This window comes from Rousettus aegyptiacus, unplaced genomic scaffold (genome assembly GCF_014176215.1).
Source record: "Rousettus aegyptiacus isolate mRouAeg1 unplaced genomic scaffold, mRouAeg1.p scaffold_m13_p_8, whole genome shotgun sequence".
Classification (NCBI taxonomy): Eukaryota; Metazoa; Chordata; class Mammalia; order Chiroptera; family Pteropodidae; genus Rousettus; species Rousettus aegyptiacus.
In genome coordinates this window covers 56,312,654-56,337,932 of record NW_023416311.1, presented here as the reverse complement: position 1 = coordinate 56,337,932, position 25,279 = coordinate 56,312,654, and the positions used below count along the sequence as shown (strand labels likewise).

Genomic DNA, 25,279 nt, shown 5'->3' with positions numbered 1-25,279 from the left:
CTCCCTATGCTCAGCCTATGGAAGGAACAAAGGCTAAGGGATAAGAAGAAACAATACAATATGAGAAATGTTTCCTATGTTACCATGTCTGGATACCTTTGGAGACATTTAGGGCTACTGTTAAAGGATCTGAGGACCCTTAAAGAAATAAAGGTAGGAAAAGAGATCTAGAATCTGAGATCAGGATAGAAGGAAACACTGGCACCTTCCCCTAAAGGAAGGGAGTAAATGAAGACCATCAACTCTACCAGTAGCAGAAATATCATTCAGTAATACCCATACCTACTGGATACTGTTTACTTTCCCCCTGATAATCCTGCTTGTTTTACTGTGTGGTAGCTAGTCCTCAAAGAAGGCTACTTCCTCTCCCAACTCCTGTCCATCCCCACCATGAGCCACACTTCATGATATTAATGCCCTTGTATAGCCTCTTTCCCCTGGATGCAGTTAGCCTCATGACTTTCTTTTTGAATAGAGAATATGGTGTAAGTAACGTTGCCCGACTCTTGAGGCTATTTCATAAGTTTTGCAGTTACTATCTGGAAGTCTTGGAGTACTTACTTGCTTTTTGGACACTCCCTCTGAGAACCCAGCACATGCTGGAGGAAGCCCAAGATTCGTGGAGAGGTCACGTGTTGTGCTCAGGAAACCGCTCCACTTGAATTCCCAGCCAACAGCCACCATCAACTGCCAGCCATGTGAATGAGCCACTTTGGATATCAAGCTCAGTGACCTTTCAGATGACTCCAGCCCCAATTAGATTTTGACTATAACCATATGAGAGATTACAGACAAGAACCTCCCAGCTGAGCTCAGTCAACTCATGGAACCATGAAAGATAATAACTTGTTGTTTTAGGCCACTAAGTTTTTGGATGGTTTGTAATGCAGAAATAGATCACCAGAACACTGAAATTGATATAAACCACGAGCTTTTGCATAATCTTGTGAAGAGTTTTTGAACATTACTTGGAAGTGCTTTGGGCTACTAAAGAATCCTCCAAATGTCACCCTTCTAAATGCCTCCCCAAAGCCAATGCAACAGTCTTAACTTTCTTTTACATTTCAAAATCATCATAAAAAATAATGAATATTTGAGGGGGCTTTTCGAAACTTATTCCTCTTTCAGTGTGGTTACTTCCTGGGTGGAAGAAGACACAAAACTACAAAAAATGGACTACATTATGTTTAAACTCCTAAAAAAGCATAGTTGGAGTTTAACATGGAGTTAAAAAGTGCAAACATATCAGAATGATATTTTGTAGTAACAGATTGCAAAGGGCAGCACTTTTTACTAAATGGACGCAGTTGGACTGTAGTCACAGTGGTATCCAATCAGAAGAAATTGTCAAGACCTAGTCTCATATCTACCTAACGCTCCCCATCAAAATCAGATTATTCTCATTTAACCATTTCTCAATCATATCGATCACCTGGCAATCATAATTATCTCTCAATGGCAAATAATTTCCCCCTACTATGGCTCTGGGATAACTTTGTTCTGCAAAACCAATCATTTGCTTCCAGGGGAAAGTATACTAAAGGCTTAGTAATCTTAGAAGATGGCAAGATTATCTGAATCCCAAAATAACTTAAAAATATGTAGTTTGAATACAAGAAGTTTAATATCAAGTCCCAATTTCTAGGTCTTCTTCTCTATCAATCTCTCCAATGCCCACTGTCTTAAACCTGTTCTTGGTCTACCACTGTAATATCTTGACTTGTAGGCATCTCTATGCATGAAATTCTTCCTGAACCTCCAATAAAACTGCCCTGTCCTGTGTCCCATTCCTTCAGTGATTCAACTAAATAACTAAGTGACCTATTTGAAGAAAAAACTAAAATGACTCCATAGCCAGGCTACATGGATTCTGTGTCTGTACGTAGGTCTTTGGATATTATCCCCTCTCTCTACTTTCATGCTCATAACCTACATTTAGACTTCATTACCTTTTGCAGGGACTTTAATACTCATCTTTGAACTGCATTTTCCCTTTCTTCAGTCTTTCCTTCTCAATATATTTTACTCATAGCTGCTAGATCAATCTTTCAGAAGTATAGCTTTGGTAGTTCATTTCTGCCCTCAAAAGCTTTTGATGTCAGGGCTTAAAGAAAATAAACAACAACAACAACAACAAAACTCTTTATCTATTGTTTAATGTTCTCTGTCACCCCATTCCCACTTATAAGTTTATTTTCCTTATTTTCCATTCACACTCATGATACATTTACCAACTGCCCTTCTTGCTATTGTCAATGCTTATGTAACATATTCTATACTTTCAAGCCCTTGTTCATTGTTGACAATCCTAACTGAAATAGTCTTCTTCCCATCTATAAATCTTCACAAGTTCTATCCATTTTTTAAAGTTGAGTTTAATGAACCTCTTCTCCTCAAGCACTGAGTGTCTTGTTGGATCTTATAATTAGATAGAATGACACCTTCTTCCAAATTATTAATTATTAATTATATCACTATCTCCCTTGTGATCCTTATTCTTTTCTCCTCAAATCATTAAATTTGTGAGTTTTTATCTTCTTTCCACTATCCTTTATTCTACAAAGAGCAGAATATGCTGCATACACAGCAAAGGTTCAATAAATATTATTGTGTAGATGGGGATGTTATTTCAATATGATACTTACTCCTTCTAGATATTTATATTTTACCACTGGTCATAGAGTGATATGGAAAATGCAGTGGCAAGAAAAAGTGGGAAAATTATAAATCGAAACATTTTTTTGATGGAAAAATATGAATAAAAAATACTATAATGCCTGCTAGACACGCAGCTCTCCTTTCTTCATACTACTTTCTTACCTAAAAAGACATGTTTGGCTAGATCTTCCCTTATGTTGAGAAAAAGAATAATTTATATCTTCATTTACACATTTATTTTTCATCTTTATATCTGTGCTCTTCTCAAATTTTGCACTATGAGACAGCTTTGTCTCATCTGTCCTAATTACCACTAGTTCTCTCATTTGTTTGCTCTTTCCTTTGGGTTTTAATACTTTCTATATATCTTTTCCCTTTAGAAATACTTGGAAGTTACCTTTTTTTTTGGTATATGGCATCTGGCTTTCCTGCCCATCTGAATGACCAATCACTTACTTTTAAATCTTTTGTTTACAACTTTCCTTCTTCTTAACCCAAGCTTACTTAAATCATTTTATGATATCATTATTTAAGTAGCTAAATCACCTTACAAATAACAAGTTGAATAAAAATCTCTCCTCATGTATAACATGGAGCCTTTATATTTTTAAATAATTTCCTCAAATACAACTCCATTTGCCTCATGTACTATCCCTTTCTACTGTCTATATAAATGTTCAGTTTGTGTGTTTATGATGCCTTCATAATAAATTCAAATAATTAACCATACAACTGAAAGTTTAATCTTAATGAGAAAAATGTTTTAACAAAAATAATGCAGGGAGGTGATGGGTTGGTGCCTCACACTTGTTAGAATGGCTATTATAAACAAGACAAGTAATAACGTGTTAGAGAGGTTGAAAAAGGAACTCTCATACACTGCTGATGGGAATGTAAACTGCTATAGCCACTGTGGAAAACAGTACAGAGTTCCTCAAGAAATTAAGAATAGAGTTACCATATGACCCAATAATCTCTCTCCTGGGTATCTACCTGAAAATTTTGAAAATATTTATTTATAAAGATATGGTGTTTGGCAGAGGGAAAGTGGGGAGAGGGTAGAAAAGGGTAAAGAGAGCCAAATATATAGTGACAGAAGGAGATCTGACTTTGGGTGGTGAACACAATGCAATATACAGATAATATATTATAGAACTGTGCACTTAAAACCTATATAATTTTATAACCGATGTCACCCCAATAAATGTAATAAAATTTAAAAAATAATGCAAGGAATTAATTTATAAATCATATTGCATAATTTCCTATTACTTTGGCATGTTACATTTTTCCTCCTGATACTGGTGAAACATGGTATTATATGCTATAACATCTAAAAAATAAAGTTTTTATTGAAATAAAACCCCTACTAAGCTAGTAAAATGAAACATTTTAATATAGATTATTTAAATTACTCTTAATCAAAACCTTGCAGAGATTCTGGATTCATGTTCTGTGCAAAGTTCATATTCACAGGGCTTAACCATTTCAAAATGCTTCTAACATTAGGATCCCATACTAAAGACAATCTCAGATACATATTATTTTATTAAATAACTTGCAATACATTCCTGAGTGACCCTTGGGAGGATATTTTGGTAAAGATGATATTTAGAATTTGTAGACTGGGTTAAAGGGCTGAGGGAGGTGACGTATATATGTTCAGCATAATTAAAAACCATATATGACTGATCTCAAGATGGAACTCAAGGTTTCTCGTTTCTAATTTTGTTGATTATCATTGAATCGTAATTTTGCTTTCACTTATTTCCAAATTGGCAGCCCCAATGCATTGAATTTATTAATTAATTCAACAGACATTTTTAAAGTGCCTGCCTACTTTGTGCCAGGCACCGTTCCAGCTGCTGGAGATATATTTGAGCAAAACCGACAAAGCTTACATTTCAGTGGCGGGTGGGGGAGGCCAAAAGCAAATCATAAACTAACAGATCACTCAACTACATAGAGGGTTAGACTGTCATAAATGCTACAGAAAAACAAAAGAAGAGAGAAGGAGCAGAGATGCAATTTTAAAAGAGGTCGTCAGGATAGGAATCATTGAGAAGGTGACATGTGAATAAAGGCCTGAAGGAAACAAAGGGGCGAGCCTTGTGGATACTAAGGGTAGAACATTCCAGGCAGAGGCCAGAGAAAAGAAGTTGCATGTCAGGTTCTATGGAACCAGGACAGTAACACAGTCAAAGCAATACTCTATAAGTAAATATACTAATATTTGTGATACTTCTTTTATTATATTCTATTTAAATTGCTTTAATAATTACAAAGTATATGCTAGGCATTGAAGCAATAATGATGAAAAGATAGACTGTCTTTGTCTTCATGAAGCTTACAGTTTAAGGGAACTGGGTGAGACAAGTAAATAGATACTATACAGTAATGCACTCTATGTTCGAGGTAGTGGAGGTGCCACAGAGACAGAATAGAAGTACCTATGCCAGATTACGAGATGGGATTTTGGAGAGAAAACTACCACAGATTACAGTCTTATTTCTGCTCGCAAATAGCATAGACATCAGAACAGATTGTACATAAAATCAAGTAATAAGGGCTTCATATGCATTTAATCCTCACAGCACCATATGAGGTAAGCCTTATTATTGTTGTCAGGTTATAAATGAAAGAATGGAAGCACAGAGAGGTTAGGCAACTTGTCCAAGGACACAGAGAAAGAAAGTGGTTGAGAAAGGACATGAACTCAGGCAGTATGGTTCCAGTTTTTGTACTCTTAACCACTATCTTACATATTCTTTGAGCAGCATGCCTGTGTAATAATTATTTAATGAATAAAGACCTCTGGATGTGTTCCAGCCGCTTATAGGTAGCGCTTCATAAGGACTGTCTGAATAGTTAGATTCTAGAATGAGTTTTTATCAGCATGACCTAGAATGCAAAAAGTCTGTTTTGTTTAAAAATTAAAATGAAATCATCTTGTTCATACTGTGGTATGAACTTCTGACACTGGTATTCACTAGCCCATTAATATAACAAGTTGGCACTAGGAACCCTCTTTGGAATCCTCTCTCCCCCGTCTTCTGACATTCTTGATACACTTGGTATGGAGAACAACCTCTTTTAATTTGAGTGCTGTCTATTGAGTGCAAAAGATTTTGTTAAATGTTTAGGGTCCATAAATTTAGGGTTCTCTAGAACCTCAGCCCTGCTCTTAGATACTACCTTCACAGATAGAAGTCAGCTTGTCTTTTGCTTAGAGTCAGTAAAAACACCAGGGATGTAATGAACCAAATCACAAATTACATGGCTTCTTTCAGGTTACCAGAGAGTTGTCAGATGGGAACTGTCCTGAGTAGAAATTGCACTAAGCGACCTACATGATGAATTTAGAGAAGATTTGAGCAGACACTCCTATGGGTGTCGGAGTGGGCTGCGTAGCCTTGCAAAACTACGTATTTACTCTGCTGGGTTTCTAAGAGCTGATAATTTTCCATTTTCATCTTGCTCAGCTCCTTTACTAGTTAGACAACTGGAAATTCTAACTGAGGATTGCATAAATTCTATCGGTTGAAGAAACAACATTCTCTGACAATGATAAGTGACACAAATTCTGGTTGGAATTCTTAGAAAACAAACAATAGGAAGGGAAAATGTATATGAAAATGTGGAAATAGTGGGCTAGAGAATTAGAATCTGGTCATTTTTAAGACCATGGATACTATTCTAATAATAGCCATAGCAGAAAGCCATTGAGTAATTTAGCAAAGACTGTATGAATATTTATACAGCTTACATGTAAATATCTATACTGTACAACTTGGTTATTTTCAGGTATGATATATGTAACATTAGATAACAGTGAAACTTTGTGTCTCGTAAATCATTCTGAGGGCTAGATCCGTCAAAACGAAATGCCCTAACAGTCTCACTGATTGGGGAGACAGAACGTTTGAGAAAAGTCACATATAGTTATAAATTTCAAACAGAATAGAAAGAAATAAGTTTTGATCAACTGAACTTGAGGGTCATGCTAGTTATAATGATGAAATGATTATTTCATCAGAATAGGATGAAAGAAATTCAGCAAAAACAGTAATCAAAGATTAATGCTAAATCGAAATGGACTGAAATGCTATTATACGAGTGTTACCACCTCACATAATGGAAGGAATCATGATCAATTTTCTATTTATAAGCTCAACTTATTATCAAAGTAAAATATTGATCAGGTTTATAGAGATAGCAACAAAATCCAACAGTTGTGATTACTATATTTAGTTTTATATTTTAACTTAATCCCACGTTCTTCTTAAAGCAAATGTTTCTCTAATATATAAATAACATTTTTAAAATTAAGTAAATAAAAATAAACAGCAAAATATGGAACTGCTATTTCTAAGCACTATTATACTGGTCTGAACTTATACTGAGCCATTAAAAAATGTTCTCTCTCTCTAAAACACAGAGCAAACTTTCTAGATGAAAATATGGCTCTATCAAAAGGCTGAAAAACAAGAGGAATGTAATGTGCATTAGATTCATAATGTAGGGAATGTGTTTATATCTAATCTAATGCTTGCATACATTATTGCAATGGTTTGAGAACAGAGTAACAATTGTAATTTTGCTCTGAATCAAAATAACAGAATCTGTCATTTGACATGCTGTAGTGTTTGCACTTTCATTATTGTTCATAGAATAATTGTATGCTTCCTTTTACTGTTACTTTGTAGCAGTTTATTTCTTTAAAAATGCTACTCAAACTATCTTCAACAGGAATCTCAAAGTCAAAATCAATCACTATGGTTTTCAATACGCCCATACATATGCTTATGCATATCTGTCTTGATAAAATGTGATTTTTACATGCCTAGTATGTTATTTCACCACAATTTGCATTGTTATAATAGGTTATTGATTGATTTTCAGTTTAAGGGACTGAAGTAGTATTCAGTAATGACTGAGTGCTACAAGTTTATTGCAAGTGCCCAAGGTTCACTCACCCCAAGCAATTTAGTCAATAACCAATTTTTATACTTCTCTCTCCTTCAAAATTCTAAACCAATAATCTGTTTTTTTTTAAAAAAATTATTTCAGTATCAGACTAACATTTCCCATGGAAATCAATATGGGTGCGATCCATTAGCCAAAAATCTGCAGTACTGCAATGCAAACATATTAAAAATATTGATCTTGCAAGGCTACTGATGCTTTGATTGACTTTAATGTTTGTAAGCAGCAATAACAGAATTTCAATGACTGAAACAAACTTTTGATTAAAATTATAGATTTTCTTGGGGGGGGGGATTTGCTATTTTACTGGTTTAAAGCATATCACATGGCTTATTTGCTTGCCAAAAATGAGTGCAGTGGGATATACTTGCCCAAGTCCTTATTTGTAAATATTTCAGTCTATCATAGCTTACACATCTCTAATCTACTTTGAACTGCTCTGACATTTCAATTCCACTTCTTATTATAGTGCATAGTGAGGTAGAATTTTCAGACTGAGAATGGCAGAAGTTGAAAGCTCTAATCTTTATTTCACTATTATGCAACCTTTGGGAAGGAATTTAACTCTCAGTTTAAATTCTTCAAATGGAAAATAGAATTAATCCTGGGAATCAATGAACATTTTTATTACATTCTGAGATCAATGGACAACAAAGATCATAACACATACATACGAAAAATTATTTGACCCAAAGATATTTCCCTTAAAGAAAGCACAGCATTTTGCAGCTATTTAGTGAGACAGAGCCCTGGAAAGGTCCAATGACAATGCAAGGAGCTTCTCAGAGGTCTTTCCTGACAGTGCTATCTAAAATATACCACTGTACCCCCACCAGGCACTCTCTCACCCTACTTAATTTTCATCCTAACACTGCTATTAAAAGCATCGTATCTATTTCTACCTATTTATTATCTATCTTCTCCTAAAATTTAAGCTCTATGTGACATGAATTTTGTTTATCCTTTTCACTGCCAAATCCCTACATCTCAAATAGTATCTGACATATAGGAGGACTCAGTAAATATTTTTTTTTATCAGTGAAGGAAGGAGGGAGCCAGACCTGCTAATGGAATGGGGTTGGGTTGGGTAGAAGTGGAGTGGCAGAAGAAGTTAATTCTCTTAACTACCAGTCAAATGTTGCTGTAAGGTTTCTTTTTTAATATGCTCCTTTCACTTCCTTGGATCCCCAAATGTAAGTATCAAAGGGATTGCACACATATTTATTGTACAAATTTTTGTCAAAGTTCACGGATATTTTCAAGTTTATTTTAACAGTTTCGTCATTCAATTATTAATCCTGTCCCTGGATTTTTTTCTCCATCATGTTTGCTCTTTCATTATGTTAAAATTGTAATAAATTGTAATAAATTCTCTGTATTTTTACTTGTGACATTTCACTGGCATAAAAACATTAATGGTTTAAACAAAAAGTAGAAATTTAAAATTACCCATTTATTAGCCGCTTTTTTCATTTCTACCTTAATCACTCCCATATACTCCTTCAAAGGAAGCACCAAGGAATGGCTTACAGGGTCTTTAATCTACTCATAAATTCTATTAGCTTTCCCCAAATCATCCTAAATCCACACACAATATATTTGTAAATATATAATGCAGCGCGAAAATAAATCTCCTGGCTCCTGGCCCTCTGCCACAAGGCTGCTGCCTCCACAAACCTCAGGAACCGTCTCTGGTGTTGCTGCTCCCTGGTGGGTGTAGGAGGAGCAGTACCATTCAGAACTACCAGATCTGGGTTAGAATCCCAACGGCCCGCACTTACATGAACCTCAGTTTGTTCATCTGTAAAAAAGGATCATAACACTCACTATAGGGATGGACCATGAAGAGTAAATGAGGCGAAATACATAAAGTGAATGGCACACAGCAGGTGTTCAAACAGGGTCAGTTCCCTTCTTCCTTTCACATATCAGTGAGAAAAAAAGAGTTAACAAATGTTTCTTGTTTCTTAGTACCATTTCTTTTAAGTCTCTCTACTATGAATAGGCTTCCAGAATTGGAATCTGTTTATAAAGATTACAGTATAGAAACTAAAACTGAAAAAGGTGCTTACACATTCATATGGGACCACAAGTTGTTTCTGGGAATCAGTGAAAGGTGGATGGGAAGTAAAACTGTTTCAAAGAAGTGAATGATGTGATCGAATAGTCAAAAGAAATACTTTGGTGGCTAGAGAAGACACTTTATATAAGTAAGAGAGGCCTAAGGGTAGAAAGTGATGTCACATTTTGAGTGGGGATAACAGCATTACTCTCCTCCACTTGCCCTTACCTCTGGCTATTCCATCTCTGTAAGTCATCTGGTGCCCTCAGTGTCCTAACATCCCCACACTCCTTAATCTATTCCTAGAAGCCATCTTCAGGTTCATGAGCATCTACTTTTGAAAACAGCTCCCCATCGGCAGTTCCATTTGATCACCTACTGAAGCCTCTGAGGTCTATCAGTTGCTCTGGGAGTGTGAAGCTGGTGAGCTTTGGATGAAGTCACCTAGGGCTATCTAAGGTCCAGAAGCAATGCTAGTCCTCTCAGTGGCATATTACTATACGGTCTTCCACTGAAAGTGGAATCTTACTACAGTACTTACTGATGCCCACAGAATAGCTTTAAGGGAGGTGAAGGACCCCTGTGAGAGGATATGCATATGACTGAAGGTCAACAAAAAATCAAAGCGAATAATTAATTTTCTCAAAGTTTGTTTTTATTTTTAAGAATGAAGACTATTAAGTATGAGATGATGGGAAAAAATTTCTGCCCAAGTAAGCAGTGTGACTTGCAGTGACCTTACAAATCAAGCATTACTGATTCTTTGTCGCATTCTTAGCACTGCTATTACTTTGACTTTGCAGTTGAAAGCCTGATTGAAATATACTCATGTCTTACTCACACACCAACCAATGTGTCATAGTACCACAGGAAGTACCCCGCCCCCCTCGAACATTTTGCTCTCCAGGCCACTGTGAGAACCACCAGATCTTTATTTTTTGGGGAACCATATACCCCTTTGAGAATATGACAAAAGCTATGCATGACTCCTCTCTCCATAACTCCAATTCAACACGAAATTTCAAAACGTTTAAGGAACTTTCTGAAGCTCTTCCTTGGATCCCCGTGGTTGAGGGTACTTAAGAGTAATCTTTTTAAGTTGGAAGATACCAATACACCTGTTCTCTGAGAATTGCAGGTACAAAGTATGAAGACATCTGGTTATGGGTGAAGAGGGGAAAAAGAGGAAAGAGGCGAGTTTTAAATGGAAAGTGTTATTTTTCTTCAAGTTAGAAAGTATTCAGATGAAGAGAAAAGACCATTCAAATGCCAGGACTTGGATGCATGCAACATAAGTTGAATGCATGCAAGTGGGAGATCTGGCTTAATTCCAAGTAGAAAATATTTCGGCTCCATCGGGAAAGCTAACCACAGGCCAAAACCTCAAAGCATTTATGGAAACCACTTAGTATTTTAAAAAGTCCAATATTTTAATTTCTCAAGAAATTCTCAAACTTCTCAGAAATTTTAACAGTGCAAACATTTTAAACATAGAGGGCTAGCAGTTGCTGAGAAATATTTTGGCATGAATTCTAATGGAGATTTGTTGCTGTTTTTTTCAGGGACATACTAGAAAATTTAAAATAGTGATTGAGCACTTGGAGGATACCTCCCTAATTAACAACTAGTTTAAAGCACATCAGATTAGAATCTGAAACTTCTTGATATCATACTTCTAAATTGTTGGATAAAGTATCTGTCCTCTTTAATTATGATAAAAATTGGGGAAAAAATATACTTCAAAGGCCTAAAGTCTAGTTACCACCCCCTCACCATGCCATCCTCATATTCCTCAATTAAGCAACTGCTGGTCAGAGGGCACAGATGTCACATGGCATAGAATAAGAGCCCTCCAATGAAAACTCAATTAAGCTAGCAGAGAAATGCTTAGTAATGTCGAAAGAGAGACTTGAACTCAAATAACTTCATAATTGAGATTACTTGCTAAGTTTTTTGAGGGAGGAAATGGAAGTTCTTAATTTATAATGTCCTAGTCCCACAAACTGGCTTTAAAATCTTCCGTTAAAAATATGGCTAGAATAAAAGACCCCGAATTGCCAAAGCCATCCTGAGAAAAAAGAACGAGGATGGAGGCATCACACTGCCCCACTTCAAATTATACTGTAAGCGACAGTAACCAAAACAGCATGGTACTGGCAGCCAAACAGACACACGGACCAGTGGAACGGAATTGAGAGTCCATAATAAATCCATATTTATCTGAGCAAATAATTTTTGACAAAAAAGCCAAAAGCATATAATGCGGAAAGGAAAGCCTCTTCAATAAATGGTACTGGGAAAACTGGAAAGCCGCTTGCAAAGGAATGAAACTAGACTGTTGTCTATCACCACACACCAAAATTAACTTAAAATGGATTAAGGACCTAAATATAAGACTTGAAACAATAAAATGCATAGAAGAAAATATAGGAATGAAACTCGAGGACCTTGGACTTAAAGAGGATTTTATGAATTTGACCTCAAAAGCAAGGGAAGTAAAAGCTAAAATAAATGAAAGGGACTATATCAAACTAAAAAGCTTCTGCTCAGCAAAAGAAATCAGCAACAAGGTAAAGAGACAACTATCCAAATGGGAAAATATATTTGCAAACAACACCTCTGACCAGGGCCTAATATCCAAATATACAAAGAACTCAACTCAATAAGAACAACAAAAACAAATCATCCAATCAAAAAATGGGCAGAAGATCCAAACAGATACTTTTCCCTAGAGGACATATAAATGGCCAACGACTATATGAAAAGATGCTTAACATCGCTAGCTATTAGGGAAATGCAAATCAAAATCACAATGAGATACCATCTCACACCTGTTAGAATGGCTACAATCAACAGGACAAGTAATAACAAATGTTGGAGAAGGTGCAGAAAAAAGGAATCCTCATACACTGCTGGTGGGACTGCAAATTGGTATAGCCACTATCAAAAATAGTATGGAGGTTCCTCAAAAAACTAAAGAATTGATCTACCATATGACTCAGCAATCCCTCAATTGGGTATTTACTCCAAAGACCTGAAAACCCATATCCAAAAAGATATTTGCACACCGATGTTCACAGCAGCATTGTTAACAGCGGCCAGGACATGGAAGCAACCGAAGTGTCCTACAGTAGATGATTGGCTAAAGAACCTGTGGTATATATATGCAATGGAATATTACTCTGCCATAAGAAAAGATGAAATACTGCCATTTATGACCAAAATGGATGGACCTGGAGATAATCATGCTAAGCAAAATAAGCCAGGTAGAAAAAGTTAAAAATCACATGATATCACTTTATGTGGGATATAAACCTAAAAGCAACAAGTGAGCAGGAGAAACAGAGATGCATGGACATGGACTATAGACTGGTGGTTACTAGTGGGATGATGGAGGAGGGGAGAGGTAGATGAGGTAAAGAGGGTCAAATATAAGGGGTAGAGAAAGGGTGAAGCGGGTAAAGGGGATCAAGTATATGGTAGCTAAAGGAAACTGGACTTTGGGTGGTAATCACGCAATAAAATATACAGATGTCAAATGATAATGTACACTTGAAAATTATATTGTATTAACCAATGTTATCCCAATAAACTTAATCAAAACAGTAAAGAAAAAAAAATATGGCTAGAAAAACAGTTTGGTGATTCTTCAAAAATTTAAACATAAAATTACCCAGCAATTCAACTTCTAGGTATATAAGCAAGAGAATTGAAAACAGGTGTTCTAGCAAAAACTTGCACATGAATGTTCACAAGCAGCATTATTTATATTAGTAAAAAAATGGAAAGAGCTCAAACGTCCATCAATTAATGAATGGATAAATAAAACATGGTACGTTCATACAATATTATTTGCCAATAAAAAAGAAAGAGCTGATACATGTATGACATCGGTGAACCTAGAAAACATAAGTCAAAGAAGCCAGACACATGTATTATACAATTCAATTTATAGAAATGTCTAGAGTAGGGAAATCCATAGAGACAAAAAACAGATTAGTGGTTGCCTACTTAATGGACACACAAAATTGTGAATGTACTGGAAGTCACTGAATTGTAAAATTTAAATGGTTACGATGATGAATTTTATGTTACATAAATTTTATTTCAATTTAAAAAATATGATCAGAATTCTTTTTTATTTTATTTATTATAATTCTGGTGAAGAAAGATAATAGTGAAATAAATTCCTACTGAAATGAAAAATTGAAGAGTACCATAGGTGCTCTTCTTAAAATTCATAAAATTTGTTTGTTTGATTAGGCTTGCCTCACTGAAGTGGGAAATTATTCAATCATCTGGATGCTTAAGCATATTATCATAGGTATATATTTATAACTGAGGCAAAACAAGACAAGGAAAAATGAGGGAATAAATTTACTGTGCCTAAAATTCACAAGAAGCCAAGTAACTCTGCTTTGCTTTAGACAAGTGAACAAAATCTTACCAAAATGCAGAAATTTATATTGTCAAAAATAAATAAATAAAGGATTTACTGCTTTTTATTTACCCTTCCTGATTTGCAAAAGCAGCCAGTTTTATTCTGACTGCAGGATACAGTGTAAGATCCACTTGTTAAGATTTGGGAACTTTGCAATGAAGTAAGTTTACCAAATATTCATAAAACACCTAATTACTTTACATATTTATTCCATAATCACTACATAAAATTTGATTAATATTTTAATTTTATACTAAATTTTTCTTAATTTAAAATAATTATCAGTTTTTGGCATTTGTCCTTTTTTTAATATAAGCATTTAAGGGCATACATTTCCCTGCTTCGTAATCTAACCATACCAAAAAGTTTTTATATTTTCATTCTAAGTATTTTCTAGACTTATTCTTTGATCTTTTAAGTTATTTGGAGAACTTTTTCTTTAATCTTTTCCCCAACTTTTATTATAAATATATTTAAACCTATAAGAGTTGCAACCATACAATGATTGCCCATGTACTGTTTATTTAATATAAAAATAATCCCACAGCGTTACCTGTCATGCTATCTCCTTTTAGCATGATCTGACCAGCTGTTTTCTTGACTTTGTTTTAGAATGAATGAATCCCTTTGACATTATCTATGGACGAGGTTCAAATACTCATCAAAACCAATGATACAGCACTCTATCTGCATATTTACTTGCTCGTAAGGCCACACCTGAATCCAAGATTTATTTTGCAAGTATCTGAAAATGAGGTTGATGGGTTGCACCATCACTTTCTGCATTTTTGGGCCCTGGCCATGGTACTTCATGGTGGAGGCTGACAAGGACCACGCTAACCCTGCGTGTTACCTTAGAAAGCTACTTCTGGGATGCCCATATGTCTTTCCCCTGGGTTCAATAATTGTTAACATTTTGCCACATTTACTTCATCTCTTTAAATGCACCATTTTTTCCTAAACTATCTGAGAGTTAGCTGCAAACAAAATAATTTAACAACTGCACCTTAAGTATTTGTGTTTCCTGTCAAAGCCACAAGAGTAGCATTGGGATAGATACTTTATTATCCACCTTCGTAACAGTCGATGTTAGAAACTGCATTAAAATAATTATCTTGACTTTTTTGGAAAAATTTTCACAGTACTATAAGCACTATAAAGGCAACATGCTTTCTTAGGGATGATAATGTTCTTATTTTTGACTTTGAGATATTTTTCCCTCTTGGAGGGTCCTTTGCACCTTTCTACTAAAATCTTTCTCTTTTTCCAAGTCTCATCTTTCAAAAGCACACTACACATATTCATACATTCATTCTGATAGCCTTAGAATAGCTAAAGCCTTGCTATGTGTAACCCTCATCTGGGAATATTTTCATGCTGTAGTTCAAGTTTTAGTTGTAGGCTGCCTTGCCTCAATGAGATCATAAGCTCCTCTAGGATAAAGTCCAGACCTTTTAAACACTATGGTTAGTGTATACCAAATTTTTTTCTCAACCTAACTGAAATCTTCATAGCATGATACTTGTTGCAGGAATCTAAATGAATTGAAGAATATGTACATTTACTTCTATTGTGTTATATGTGATAATGTGCTATAAACCAGTGCAAAATAACACTATAAGCTGGTTGACAATTATTTTTTGTTTCAATGAATCTAATCTCAATATTTTTCAGATGAATGAATTTTCATCCTGAAAAAGTTCTTACTGATTATTTAGATCAATCCTGTATGTTCTAATCCTATAATTTTTTAAGTGAGGAAACAACTACAGAAGTTAAATGATTGACCTAACATTATAAAACTTTTAAAAAGCAAAACTGAAACTAGAATTAATGAGTTAACACATCTAACATGCTTAGACAAGGAGTTGATATAGGTTGGGCTTATGAAATATTATTTGCCACAGAAGCAAGGTTTTCGTATGGCCAGTTTAGTGCGTTTTCCACTAAAACACACTACCTCAGAAGTCTCCTGAAAAACAGTGAAGACCACCATCTGTGGCGTACATAAAAGATTCTTTTATGAGCAAAAGATACGTGACGGGAGATCATGCACAAGCTGTTGTCAGAACAGGCTCTGACTTTTCTTTCCTACCTGAAGTCACAAACTGGCTACCTGTGGGCCTGATATGGATGGTAGTGTTTTATTTGACTTATATAATAGTTTTGAAAACTTGAGTAAGTTATAACACAAAAATTAGATTTCAAATGATTATAGATTCCTGGTTTCTATGGGAAAACTGGAAAATCTTGTGCTCTGACATGTTACCCATCAGTTGCTGTTTAAATGTGTAATTCCTGTCTTTTAGCTCAAGCCTTAATTATGATTAAGACACAAAATGATAACTTTGAATCATGTAGTAAGAAAAAATCAGTCAGAAAAAACTAAGTGATATTTGCCAGTTATACCTAATTGCTAGCCATACCTAGGAAAATGGATTGCTATAATAAGAATAAAAACAAAGGTCACTGCAGTGTTTAAAGAGTTAATGATAATTTAAACAGAAAATCCATGTGAGAGAAGAACTCACTCCCTGGATTTCAGTTATATAAGATACCACTGTGTTTTTCTTTTATAATGTTGGTCTAATAACCTTGACTTGTGTGTTAAAAATGAATGACACAAGTATATTTGGAACCATTTTTCTCCCCTAATTTAAATATAGCTCTTAAGATCTGAAAATATTTTAGTTAGCCTGCTTTTGACCAGAACTAAGCGGCTATAGGAAAAAAAATTAAAAATAAAAATAGGTTACAACACATTAAATATCCTCCCTCTGCCACCTTACAGTTTTTCGTGCTAAAACATATGCTCTGCCACCTGCAGATAAAAGTCACACACTGAGAGTGTATATTCTGACAAGAATTACTAGTTTCAAGTATGCCTAGTGATTTTGGACAGTAGCACTTAAGAAACCTTCAATCTGGCAGTTTTATCACTGCACATTTTCTAAAGAATTCCTACAGTCTGAAGTTGTACAAGTTTTGGAATCTAACCTTTGGGAGAAAACAAAATGAAATGAAACAAAAAGGATGCCAGGGTAGCATTCTGATTCTACTGAATATTTTATATATATACTATCTATATAGTCAGATACATACCTTTTCCCTCCATTTATATTACATCTCAACGACAATAAATCAATGGTGATCTGAAGTTTTGGATTTTATGATAAAGTAAAACTATCTATTGCAAGACCAAGATAATTTCTGTTCCAAAGCACACCGGGAAAATCTGTTATAGGAGTTAAACATCATTGTTGCTTCATATGTAATTTATTTTCCTATTTTTATATGTATGTATGTATTTACTTAATGTTTCATCTTACTCCAAAAGGTTTATGGCTTATAAAAAGGAACCCAGGCAGGACTTCTAGGGACTACAAGTAAAGAGGTTGACAAGTCCTCTCCCCAAATACAACTATAAAAGTCAACAAAACTGTCAAGTACTACCATGTTAGCATTCTAGAAATCAACCAAAGTCAACAACCTCACTGAGAAGTATTTATTAATGACTGCTAAACTATATGCAGGAACAGTGGCAGTCTGTGGCGGGCAGCTTGCTAGGCACAGCACTGCTTCCAGGGTGGGAATAGCTGTGAATGAGCCTTACTGGCTTGGGACAACTGAACAAAAAATCTTGACCATTAAACTACGCAGGCAAATGGGTGACCTCTAGGAAGCTAGCCTAAAATAAAATAAAAATAGGAATAAAAAAATGCACAGAGATATCAACATGCACATTCTGAAGAGGGGGACAGATTCTGTAGATTAGGTCCAGGTAAGTCTCTTAAAACCAAATCAAACCAAAATCGAAACCAAAACAAATGAACAAACAGAAAAAAGATCAGCAACAACAACCCTCAATGGAAAAATTCAGAATCAAGAGTTGTTCTCAACTCTTAATGGCATGTGTACCAGAAATACAGTAAACTTTTTATTCATAAATGACGTGGTCCTGCATGTAGGAATCATAATTATTTTACAAAAAAAATACAGAACTCATAAACGAGTTTCAGCAAGCCCACAGAATATGAAATCAATATGCAAAAATTATTTTTAATTCTTTATACTAGAGATAAAAAATTTAAAAATGAAATTAAGAAAAGAATGTCATTCATGATAATTTCAAAAAGAACAAGCACTTAAGATTATATTTAACAAAAAAGAGGTGCAAGAAAACTAAAATTAAATATGATCTAAATAATGAAAAAGCAGAACTTATGCTACCTAATTTCAAAGTTTACTAGAAAGCTATCATATTCAAAACAGCATGGTACTGGTGTAGAAACAGAGGTAAATCAATAGAACTGAATATAAAGCCTATTAGTAAACCCTTACATTATGTATGGTCAGTTGATTTTTTTAGAATGGTCCAAGGCAATTCAATGGGAAAAGGACAGTTTTTACAACAAATAGTGCCGGGAAAACTAGATATCCATATGCCAAAAAATGAACTTAGATCCTCACTACATGCCATATACAAAAATCCACTCAAAATGTATCATACCTAAATGTGAGATGTAAAACCATTAAACTTCTATAATAAAACATAGGAAATAATCTTTGTGACCTTGGATTTGGCAAACATTTCTTAGATCTGATACCAAAAACATGACTGATTAAAGACAAAGAATAATAAATTGAATTTCATCAAATTTTCAACTCATAGGATGTCAAGATGGTGAAGGTAGAGGCTATGCATGTCTCCTCTAACAACCATACCAAAATTAAAACACAATCACAGAGCAATCAGCATGCGGAATCGCCTGAGTTTTGCCTGAACAAAAATAACAGGTCACTTCAAAGGGGTAGGAAGGAAGAAGACATGAAATGGACCAGTTCCACAACCTCATGTGGTAATCAAAGATTGGGAGGGCTCTACTGGCTGCAGAGGAGTGAGGGGTCTGGCCCCACAGTAGGCTTCCCAGGCCAGGGTTCCAGTGCTGGGATGAGAAGGCCCCACAAACTCTGGCTGTGAAATTCACTCACTCTGAGCTCCCGTGTTGGGGCAGCTGCTCAAGGAGTGCCAGGGATACACAAGGAGACACATACGAGGAGACACGTGAGTTGTCGGGCTTCAAGGTGAGAACTGGAAGGATGGCTTTCTCTCAGACAGAAGTGCTGGCAGTATCCATTGTTCCTTTGTTGAGCCTTCCCCTATCCCAGCCAGCAGAGGCAGGGGCTGACATTTCTGAGTTGCCCTCGATCTGGATAATACAATTCACTCTGCCCAGGGGATTCCCTAGGACTCTGCCTCTCCCAGCTTGTGGGCCCACTCAAGGAGCTACCAGTGGTTTATTCCATACAAACGGCCTATCTTGGCTCTTGCTGTAGACTTTCCTAAAATCTTTCAAAGTCTCACAAAACCCAAAGAAGCAGCATCTGGCCTTAATGTGCCTTGTACTTCTTGCTGAACAGCCCTAAGCCCTGCCCTAGTGGTAGAAGGTCTCAATTTCTGTTGGCCTCCTGAGGTACCCAGCACGGGTGGCAGTCACATGTGGAATGCTTGGTGATTCTGTCTAGGTGGCACTGGAGGTGCACAGCTTGTGGCTGAACTTGGCCTGCAGCTGGACCCCTCCTGAGCCCCATAAGACACCTACTACATAAAACCACTCTACTAAGACTGGGAGACTTAGGAACCCAAATAATACACAGAAACAGATACAGGGAGGTAGCCAAAATGGAGAGACAAAGAAGCACGTTCTATATGAAAGGACAGAACAAAGCTCCGGAGAAAGAACTCAACAAAATAGAGACAGACAATCTATCAGATGCAGAGTTCAAAACACTGGTTACAAGGATGTTCAAGGAACTTGCAGGGAGAGTAGATGAATTCAGTGAGAACTTAAACAAAGAGATAGAAAACATTAAAATAGAGATGGAAAAAAGGGAACCAGTCAGAAATGAAGAATATAATAACTTAGATGAAGAGTACATTAGAGGGAATCCACAGAATGGATGATGAAACGGAGGATCTAATCAGCGATATAAAGGATGGGGTAGTGGAGGGCACCCCATCAGAACAGCAACAACAACAACAACAGCAAGAATCCAAAAAATGATGACAGTTTAAGGAACCTCTGTGACAACATCAGGCATAACAACATTCGCATCATAAGGACAGGAGAAGAGAGAGCAAGCAAGGAATTGAAAGCCTATTTGAAGAAATAATGACAGAAAAGTTCCCTGACAGAGTCCCAAATAAGATGAACCCAAAGAGGCCCACACTAAGACACATCATAATTAATATAGCAAAGATTAAATACAAAGAGAGAATCTTAAAAGCAGCAAAAGAAGAACAGTTACCTATAAGGGAGCGCCCATAAGACTGGCAGCTGATTTCCCAAAAGAAACTTTGCAGGACAGAAGGGACTTGCACAAAATATTCAAACTGATGAAAACCAAGGACCTACACCCTTGGTGACTCTATCCAGCAAAGTGATCATTTAGAATTAAAAGACAGATAAAGAGCTTCCCAGACAAGGAAAAGCTAAAGGAGTTCATTATCACCAAGCCGGTATTACAGGAAACACTAGAGGGGCTTCTATAAGAGGAAAAAAAAATATGTATCAAAATTATGAATAAAGAATAGTAATAACTACATATCAACAAGTACTTCAAATGAAAAAGAATTAAATGCTCCAATCAAAAGAAAGAGTAGTTGAGTGGAAAAGAAAATAAAACCCTTACATATGCTGCCTACAAGACTCACTTCAGATTAAAAGGCACACACAGACTAAAAGTAAAGGGATGGAAAATATGTTTCATGATGGACCTAGAGGGTAGTATGCTGAGTAGAATAAGTCAGATAAAGACTAATGCCATGTGATTTCATGTACATGTGGAATCAAAAGAACAAAACAAACAAACAAAACAGAAACAAACTCATAGATAAAGAGAACATGTCGAGGGTTCCCAGATGGGAGGAGGTCATGAAAATGGGGAACGAATTAAGAAGTCCTCAGGGCAGCTGAGGGGACCAGAGGCAGCTGGAACTGCCGTGCCTGCGGCCTCCAGCCTTGAGCAGTCCTCTCTCTCCACACCAGGATGCTGAACAAGTATTATATTTTTATAATATGTGTCATCAATAAAAAGCACTTTGTCTAAATGATACCTATAACAGCAGTACAGGGGGGTTAAATATAATTGTTTGTTTTAATAAGCTGATTACAAAACAATATAATGCAGTTAAAACATTTCTGCAATGGGCCAAAAATTTCCAGTAATCCACCATCTGGCTTCATTTATCCCACATTATTATATGTGGCTACAAAACTCACTTGAACTCCTAATAGTTAGCATTTATGTTAACAAATTTAACTTATTTCATAATGAGTTGACCCTTATTTATCACGTGGCCAAGTCTGGCCAGAGGAGTTGGCCATGTTACCCAGTGAATGCTCTCCAATGCCTCAGAAACTATGAAAGGCCTTATGACATCCGCTTTGTCAAATCGACTTCCTTACATGTAATTTTTAAGCTCACTGTAACGATAACATAAACTATACTGTAAAATATAAGCTTATAACATGTATACATATATATATATATATATAGTTAATCTTTATTCTGAACCTTCCCCTCTCACTCCATTTTAAGTTAATTGCACACAGTGTTTCTAATGTGTGTCACCGAAGAGCATAAGATTCTACCCTTCTGACTTTTTTGGGGGCATGAAATGTCAGGTAAAATTGTGGGTACAGAGGCCTACCAATATGGCATATGGCTTACATCTACATATATTCTCCTGGTCACCTGTAAATCTTACTCAGGAGAATATTCATACTGTAGTTTTCCCAGCAAATATGACTTTGAGGAGATAGCTTTGATAAGTAGATAAGCCAATCTTTATGATTCTCTACTCCATTAGTCACATCACACCAGAGTTATATCAACTACAGAGAGTAAAATCACCTTACATATTAATTTCCCATATGACACATCAGATTCCTGTATAAAGAGCTCCTGTTTTAAATAAAAAAATTAGATACTTGCCTATATAACTACAATATTCTATTTAACTATAAAGAAATTCCATTGTTTCCCTAATGAATTTTTACTATCTATAAAAGTGAACCAAGCAGATTTTTACTATACTTATATGAATATTGGAATCACTTCTGTTTACCCTGAAAATGAAAGAATGAAAGTATATGAATACACTTGTATTTCTAAAATATATGCATAATCAAAAGAGAATTTCAGAGAAAAGTACAAATGTGAGGACAGCAAAAAGGAAAAAGTAGTACATGAATGTTCAACACTTATGGATAAAACTTAAGTAAAACCTATAGCTGAAATTTTAAAAGGTACCCTTAAGTCTCTTGAATTCATTTAAAATTTATCACAAATATAGAACTGCATTCTGTTGCAATCCCCTTAAGTCATCTTGTTAAATTTTGTTACAACATGTGTTACTGTAGTTCTACACTTACCTTTGCACTTTGTAGTGTGTAGCAGAGCAACGTAATTAACCACTGCTAGGTAGTGTTTACGTTAGTTCTCAAAAGGTTAAGAAGCTGATTATAGCTAAAATCAGCTTTGCCTGAGGCTTCAGGAGCTCTGTGTAATCAAATTAGACAAGCAGGGCACAGTGTCACCTAACACAAACCAGTGGCACTTTCTTCTTTGCTCTGACCCTTTTCTCCTTTTTTCATTAGAGGAACAACTCATGCTTTGTGCTTTTACCAGATAATTTAAAAAGACTTATTTCTAATAAATTTGGCATGCAATCTCATAAGATGCCCACCTGTCTAAAACAGTAAGAACCAGTAGAGAAAGTTTTGAAATCATCTTGCTTATTAAAAAAGAAATCTACATTTAGAGAGATTGAGGGGTTTTTGTTGTTGGTGCTGGTTTTTTTTTTTTTAATTTAAAAGGCAGGTGACAACATGATCACATGTACATGACATCATGGACATATCCTAGCTTTAGACAGTTAGTTTTGTTCTGCAGAAAATCACACAATGGTTTATCTGCTTCCAGAAGATCTCAGAGAACTTTATAAATCTGATAGATAAGGTATTAGCATTTCTAAGAAACTCTAGGTAACCCATTCTACTGAGTTATAGCTCATCCTCTCTCTGTCTCTATCCTCTGAAGTCAAGCAAAGTGAACTGTGTAATGGACACATTTAAGAAGGTTTAACAAGGTGAGGAGAGTAAAACAGCCCTACCTCAGAGACTCCCTTTCCACAGAGAAGTAAGAAATATCAGTAAAATTCAAATCTCACTACCTTTGAGCATAAAAAGAACAAAAGCATGAATATAAAAGAGATGTTAAAAAGAAAGTAATGGCAAATTTAAATAAAAATCTAGAATCTTGTTCTTAGCAAAATTTATGAATCATTATTAAAATAATAGGTAACAACTGTTACATGTTTATCTTCCCATATTTGACTGAACTTTTGGTTCAAATTTGACATAATTATTACTTTGCTTGATATATAGAGACAAAATGAATGAAAACATCCTACAAATGAGTGATCAGGAGAAAATGAGTTTTGCTAATGATTTATTCTGGACAATAAAATCAAAACTTGTTATTTTAATTGATTAAGTCATAAAGAGTTCTGGAGAAGTCAAATTTTGCTATTTGCACAGTCAGACAATTTCTGCTAATCCAGCAGTACTTAACAAATTCACATGTGGTTAGCTTGTCTTGCCATAGCTGTATATCACATTTCTGTGCTGCAAGCTGTGCAAAAAGAAAAAAATCAATATGCCAAGTTTAACAAAAGGACAGGAAACATGATGTTCTCCTATGTTTTCAATGAACCTCAAATGACTCTGCTGTTCATACTCAGTTCAATTTATGGCAGAGAAATGTATTCTTCAATGAAAAAAAAAATCTACAATGGAATGAATTACATAAATTCAGAGCTGAAGTTCTGCCTTATTCCATAATAACAATTTATTTAGAAGATTTTGACATTCTGATTCAATGTGCACAGTACACTCAGCCATTCACAGGCCTATTTTTTTTTTCTTGATGAAGGCTAAAGTATATTCTTTGGACCAAAGAAAGATGTACTGTGTATTTATAGTAATACTTTGATATAAGTATTTAACTTAGGTTTTGGCGACCTTTTCAAATGTCTCTTTCACATGTGAAACATAGGATGAGTTAGTATCTATTAAGCAAATGCTTTAAACTATAACACTGAGAAAAAAAATCCCAGTGGATCCTGAGCTACTGCATTGGTTAACTGCTTCTAGATTTTTACATCTTCTTTTACTGCTGCAGAAGTACATTATGTGTGGAAGTAGATTAGGATGAAAATGTTAAGAATGAGGTAGGAGTGGTCATGACCAATAGGTCACCACAGAGCGGTGCCACTTTTGCCTTCTCAAGTCAGCCATGTGGAACTAAGTGTGGCAAGACAACCGGCGCATTGGACTTCAGCCAAAGGATTCAGAACTGTTGCCACAGTTGCTTTTTCTTTCTTTCTTTCTTTTTTTTTAAAGTAAAAAGAGAATTGGCTTTTGAAATCTTCAAAAGGGCCATACATATAGAAAAATAAGAAAGCTAAGCAATCTACATGTACTGAGAATTCACTTAAACTTATGGAAAATTCCTTGGTAATTTTTATTCATTCCAGTGAGCAGTGGTAAATGGATTAACGGCACTTAGCTGGGGAGAGCACATCAGTGATCAGCGCTGAGGGTTTAAACTGCTATATAAAACACACTCAGAGAATCACGCTTATTTCTAATTATTAATGTATTATTTATAAGACAAATTTCATTCGTAGATTAATACACCATTCCAAACAGGATAGGCACAAAGTCCCCAGTCAGAAAATAACAATATAATCATTTTAAGTGTTGAATAATATTAATGTCGCTACAAATGATCAATTCAGTTTAATTCATATTTTTATTTTAAAATAGAGGATACAATATGGCTCAAATAATGATAAGAAGTTTTTGTATGAATACTCAGGAAACCCAGACTATCATAGTTTGGGAAAAAAATATGCCAAGATATACAAACAGTAATTTAGTTGTGCATTAAAGTAGACTCTTTAAAGTCTGCAACCACAATTAATAGTCACATATAAACCCATTAGTTGTATGGCCCTAGCATATAATCTAACTTGTAGGAAATGAGAAGTTAACATTTAAAAA

At 35.3% G+C, this 25,279-nt stretch overlaps 1 protein-coding gene and 1 pseudogene across 2 annotated transcripts in view; both read right to left on the bottom strand.

Moving 5' to 3' along the window:
* FAM172A (family with sequence similarity 172 member A) overlaps positions 1-25,279 on the bottom strand; it is a 352,017-nt gene that overhangs the window by 71,430 nt on the left and 255,308 nt on the right. The window lies entirely within an intron of this gene.
* Positions 13,482-18,263, bottom strand: LOC107520786 (annotated as a pseudogene).